Source organism: Lolium rigidum, chromosome 4, assembly GCF_022539505.1.
Source record: "Lolium rigidum isolate FL_2022 chromosome 4, APGP_CSIRO_Lrig_0.1, whole genome shotgun sequence".
In the NCBI taxonomy this organism is placed as follows: Eukaryota; Viridiplantae; Streptophyta; class Magnoliopsida; order Poales; family Poaceae; genus Lolium; species Lolium rigidum.
This window is the reverse complement of record NC_061511.1, coordinates 209,861,608-209,868,069: the sequence shown is the minus strand read 5'-3', so window position 1 is coordinate 209,868,069 and position 6,462 is coordinate 209,861,608. Positions and strand designations below refer to the sequence as shown.

Sequence of the window (6,462 nt, the reverse complement as noted above, 5' to 3'; positions counted from 1 at the left end):
TGTCAGCTCTTATGTGAAAGGTTTCCTGGTCCTGGAGCTGATGAATCAATGGAACAGTGCCAACAGTTGCAGCAAATTAACTCGGTAGATCATTACATTGACTTGTTCGAGGATTGGATGACTCTTATGAAAAGAGACCACAACTATCTGCCAGAAAGTTTCTTTCTATTGAGGTTCCTTAGTGGGCTAAAGGAGAGTATTAAGCATGGTACAAAGTGCCACAAACCTGCCACTTTAAGAGAAGCCTATTGGTTTGCTAGACAACAAGAAAAGTCTTATCTCTCCAACAACAACAACAAAAATACTACTAGAATGACTATCAGACCAGTACCAAACCAGACTCACAACAGACCCATGGTTGCCAAAGACAATGGAGTCAGGAGCCTTCCTGATAAGGGTCGAAATGGAGTTAAAAACTTGGTACATGCTATTGAACTGCAAGGACATTCTGATGAAGATCAGGAACCAGAGCAATTGAATGAGCCAGATCAAGAGCAGCTTATGTCTATTTCAGTACATGCAGTCCAGGGTGTCTCTGTAAATGACACTATTTCCTTGTCTGTAACAATTGGAGGAGTACAAGCAATAGCTCTAGTCGCCCCCAACCCTCATTGTAGCAGATTCAGCAGCGCGGTCACCCCCAACCCTCCCAACCCTAGCCGCCTCCCGCCGCCGCCGTCGGCAGCGCCACCGGGGCAAAGACCTCGGGGCGTGGCGGCGGCCCTTCCTCGCTGTAGCACAGTGGACGGCATATGAGTTCCCTCCTCCTCGACGCTGCGACCGGTCGGCGTGGATGGATGGGCGGCGGCAGCCTGGCGCTGCAGACTCCCTCCTCCCGTCGGCTCCCCCCGCAACACGCCGGCAGGGGCTGGTGGTGGGCGGCGGCCATGCCCATGGTCTGCGCCATTTCCCCCCGGCCTCTCACCGGTGCGTGGAGATGGTCTTGGGCTTCTCCCGTGACACGAGGTCGCCCGGGGCAGCTGCCTTGGGTTCGACGGTGGAGGCGGCCTTCTTCTTGGCCGGAGGAGGTCGGCTGGTTGCTTGGGTGGCGGATCACGAGATCCCTCTACCCCGGCGAAGGGGCCACCGGTGAACTCCGCGCCTTGACTTCATTCTTGGCGGATGATGGCGGCGGCTATTGGCGTCGTTCCCCTGCGAAGGCATCATCTTTGATGGCCTCTCCATTTGCTCTCGCCGAGTTGGGGACTCGCGGCTGTCGGTGAAAACCGTGTCAAGATTGGCGGGCGATGGCGGCGTTAAGCGTCGCTTCCTTCTTGAAGGCATTGTCATTGCAGTCCGCGGAAACTCACTCGCGCTGCTCCGGGGGAAATCCTAGATCCAGCAAGGATCAGACGATGACGACGCTCCCTGGGTCGTGCTACCTCTTGGGCCATCGTTTTTGGAGCAGCGGCTAGATGGAGGTGGTTTTTGGTGGAGTGCTGTTCATCTACCACGTTGTCATCGATGATTTTCAACGGCGTGGAGCTGCGGAGTATCGAAAACGGGCGAAGACTGCTGGACGCGGGCAGGATGGTGGAGCTGTTTGGTGTTATGGTGACATCAACGGCAGGTCTGGCACGGTCAATGCGTTGATCTCGCTTGGAGATGGGTTCGAGATAGATGGTAGTTGCGAACTCTACGACGTGTGCAATGGTACACCCTTAGGGTTTTGCTTTTTGGACGATGTGTGTTGGTGTACCATCAGGGAGTATGGCCTTGTTCATGCCCCCCCCCCCCTTCATCGTAGGTATAGCGAGTTGTCGCTAGGAAGGAGGCTTCGAGTTGATCTTTGTATTCCCCTTGTAAGACATTACGAATAATTTAATAAAGAAGAAATTTGTGTGCATCCTTTGGATGCAGAGGCTAGAGCTATGCTCCTTGATCGAAAAAAAAACAAGCAATAGCTCTAGTGGATTTTGGCAGCTCAAATACCTTTCTGGATAAACAGTTTGTCCTTAGAAATAATTTCCCCACCAAGTCTACTCAAGCAAGAACTGTAACAGTTGATCACTTGCTGCTTCAACAGTCTAATATCATCTCTGCCAAGCAATGTTCTGAGATATTGAAAAAAGGAACTAGTGGCTACCTAATTCAGTTATTCCTTATTCATCCTGAAGCAGCAGAGACACAACAACCACAAGGACAACTATCTCTAGCAGCTCAACAACTATTAGAGAACTTCTCTGATTTATTTGCCACCTCTAGCAGCTCAACAACTATCATCGGCACAAACCAAAAATACGGGAAGTATTGGGCGAGGATCAATGCCGAGTTCGATAAGCGCAAGCTCATCACCAGCGACTACAACAAAGTGACAATGAAGAGGAGCCAAAAGGCAATGTCGACGCGATGGGCCATCATCCAGGCGTCCGTGAACTCCTTCCATGGGTACCATCACGACTTAGAGACCAGAGGCGACAGCGGCGCCGACGTCGCCCAACTGGTACGACTCTTTCTTCCATAATCCGTAGCGTCTACATTGTGTTCGATGAAATGATTCTGCTTCCTTTGGTTAGTTTGATAGGGCCATGGATTTGTACTCGAGGAACTCGGAAGGTCACAAGTCTTTCGTGCTCATGCATTGCTATGGCAAGCTCAAATTGAACGAGAAATGGCGGTTGACGCGCTTGTCGCTGTCCAAGGGGAAGGACGCCATTGATCTGGACGCGCCGCTGGCAACTTCGACAGGGCGTCCTACTGGCAACAAGGCTGCCAAGGCCGCCTTGACCGACGCTGCGTCGTGTGAGAAGACGCAGGCGTCGATCACAAAATGCCTCGCCGACGTCTCCTCGACCTTTCTCTCCCGCGACAAGAAGGCCGACGAAAGGTGGGCCGAGCTGCTCAAGAGGCAAGAGGAGAAGTTGGAGCTCAAGAAATGCAGGGACGACATGTCCCTGCTGAGAACATCGACAGAGGGAATGTCTACCCGGACGCGAGCGGCGCACAACTTCTTCAAAGGCCAGATCCTCGACGACATCGAAGCCAAAATGGCGGCGGCCCTGGCAGCGGCAGCGCAGCAAGAGCCGGCTGACGCGTCTTCTACTGCTACACATGCGGCCTCTGCGTCGGCGACGGAGCAGACGGAGCATGCATAGCAACGGGCAGATCGCGACGAGATCATCGTGATCGACGGGCCTGCGTCAACTCAGGATACGTCGCCGTCGCCCAACCCCTTCTTCTAATTAGCATGCACCACCGGTCTGCGCGCCCAGTACTTTGATCACCGCTACTCTGATCACGACGATCCGGCGGGAACGATCTCTTTTGAATGCAACTATTTGAATTTCTGATTGGGGGACGCGTCTAGGAAGCGACGTCCCCAAACGCGATACGAACAAAACACGTCCCCCAAACGCTCGATCTGGCGCGGTTTGGGGAACGCTTTGGGCGACGCGACTGAAGATGCTCTTACCATCTAAAATCGACCCGTGCATCAGGTTGGGCCGGCCATGATGGGTCCAACTCTCACGCGCAAGACGACACATCGGAGGCCCACGCCTCAACTCTGTCCGCCTAGAGTGTCTAGTTGTTCTCCTAGTTTACAAATTATTGGCCTGCTAGGTGTCTATTCGATCCAGGGAAATCTATACGTCCGATTCACGCAGGCGCATAGCCAAACGGCAAACCCTATACACCGACCAGGTCGGCGCGTACAGCGCGCCGCACACCCCGCGCGCGGTACAGGCCGGCCCAGTTAGGTGCGGGCTGCCTCCTTTTTCGATTTTTTTTTGTTTCTTATTTTCTGTTTCTTTTTTTTTTCTGTTTTCTTTTTTCTGTTTTCTGTTTTCGTTTTTCTTTCCTTTTTTCTGTTTCCTTTTTTTTACTTTTATTTTTCAGATTCGAAAAATAGAAATATTTTTAAAAACTAAATTAAAAAATGTTCAAAAATAAAAAATCGTTCAAAATCTGAAAAACGTTCAAATTTAAAAATCATTCAAACATGAAAATTGTTCAAACATGAAAAATGTTCAAATTTAGAAACCGTTCAAATTTAAAAATCGTTCAACCTTGAAAATTTTTTAAACATGAAAAATATTCAAATTCAAAAACCGTTCAAATTAAAAAAACCGTTCAAACGTGAAAAATGTTCAGATTTTAAAAAATATAATTTTTAAAAAATTATTCAAAATATAAAATCGTTCAAATTTTAAAACTGTTGAATTTAAAAATGTTCATATTTTGAAAAAAAAATCTTGAAAAATAATTTCATAAAAAATGTTAGATTTTGAAAAAAAATATTAATAACAGAAAAAAAACAGAAGGAAGAGAAGAAGAAAAAAAGAAAAAAAAATATACCTGAGCTAATGGGCCGCGGCCAAAACTACCCGACCTGGTCGCTGGGGTGTGCGGCACCCCGCACGCGCCGACCAGGTCGGCTTATAGCAGTTCCCTAGCCAAACGATGCCGCAACCGCCCACAAGATGGAAGCAAGCGAGGCAGACGGCGTTGGTGTCGCCGTCGAGGCCTCATGGCGTGCTGCTCCGATCTGGGATTGCAGGCCAAGATCCCCTGTCCCTAGCAGCATAGGCGCATAGCGACCCCGGTCCCTTTTTTTTCTGGGCTCCAATTCTCTTGCTGCCATTCGCGTCTCCGCCAGCGACCGCACCCTCATCAAACCATCAATTGAGGTTTAATTGTTCTCCTTTCCTGGTAATTTCACCGATTTCTTTTAAACTTTTGTGAAAATTGTTCTAGTAAATGAAATAGTGTGGAACTATGGCGTGGATTTCTGTAGGTATAAGTATGTTCAACTAGAAATTTATGTCTGCTTTTAATCATGTAGATTGATGATGTATTTCGGAAATTGGAATTTGAAAATGCAAAAAATCTTTTCCTACAATTTTTCCCTTTGTTTCATCATCACAATATGAGTTTTTTTTCTAGTTCTTCCTATTGTATTATTATGAAACATTTCTTTGCAAATTTGGATTTTAAAATGGAAAATCCAATTAATTGTGTCATATAATGTATTTTATAAGTATGGACATACTTTTACATATAGTAGAGTAGTGCTTGAAAATTGCGTGCCATGTTATATTGGTGCATCAGGGTGATCTGAGCTCCAGCTCCGCCCCTGGTTCGATGTGGATGACACTTCGGTGGATGGTCGTGATGACACCGAGGGGCTGGATGCTTCAGCTGCACACATAGCAAACCTACTGTCGTCCGAGCCATCTGATGGTACTAACCACAGAATCAACCATGCCTTTACAAGGACAGTTTAGTAGTTGCATCTAACTGATTATTCACCACTTTCATGGTCATGGTTGTGTGGATGCAGTGAAGCTTGGGATTGGTGGGTTCAGCATGGTTGCAGCAACTGCGCTGCACTCGGCAGCATGCTATGCTCATGGCAAATTCAGCAGCGGTATCCCCTACCCGATCACGCTCAGCGCGGTCATCAGCCTGAGTGGCTGGCTCCCATGCTCAAGGTGGTCCAACCCTGCCCACTCACTGCAGAATCTCATCTACCAAGAACACCTTGCACTTTTGCTCCTAATATTGTAACGAACCCTAATGGTCTTGGTAATTTGATGCGTTCAGGACCCTGAGGGGCAAGATGGAGAGCTCACACATGGCAGCAAGAAGAGCCCTCTCCCTGCCCATCCTGCTCTGCCATGGCAGAGGTAATAGCAAAACGAACAAGGCTTTTGAATCAAGTAGGATAACTCAAAAGATGAATTACACTGCTTGTTACTGAATTCTTGAGATGTACTCTTGCAGCGGATGAGGTCGTGTCCTACAGGAACGGTTAGCGGTCGACTGAGTTTCTGCGGTCATCAGGGTTGTCGTACCTGACTTTCAAGGCCTACAACAGGTACACATCTTGCATCCAAACTAGGTCCCCTTTACTCCCTTTCTCTCCAGATTATATGAACATTGAACAAGGGTTTTATCCGACGATGCAGGTTGGGGCACTACACTATCCCCGAAGAAATGGACGATGTCTGCAAGTGGCTGAGCTCGACGTCGACCGGTCTCGCTAAATTGAGCAGCACCTCTGTGCGCATGCACGTTTTGTAGCTTGTGACACTGGTCTAGTGTTGGTGTTCTGTAACATGGTGTAATGTAGTGCTTGTTTCGTAATGCGGTAATAACGTGACGGATACTGGTCTAAATCCTTTTCATACTACTATTTCTACTACCTGTGCTCTGATCACTGCAGAAATATAAGAGAAAACCTTTCCAAAAAGTACATAGCGGTCAGGATGAATACCTTTACAGGCAGTATGGATGTCAATCGATGGTACTCAGCTGGATGCAGAAATATGCATGTTTGTAATGCATACATATTCAGACTATGCTACCACGCTACATATTCAGCTCTCATAATTGCAGAAAATTTTGGGTTTGATAAATGATCAACGTCACAAGAAAGCCTTTGCAAGACTATATAACCGATTCTGTCAACTATTCTTAAGCTTGTACGTTCTGGACTCCCATATCAGTTTGATCGAGAGC

General features: G+C 47.8%; 1 pseudogene; it reads left to right on the top strand.

The window, feature by feature from the left end:
* Positions 1 to 354: 354 nt before the first annotated feature.
* LOC124648155 lies at positions 355 to 6,024 on the top strand (annotated as a pseudogene).
* Positions 6,025 to 6,462: the final 438 nt, after the last annotated feature.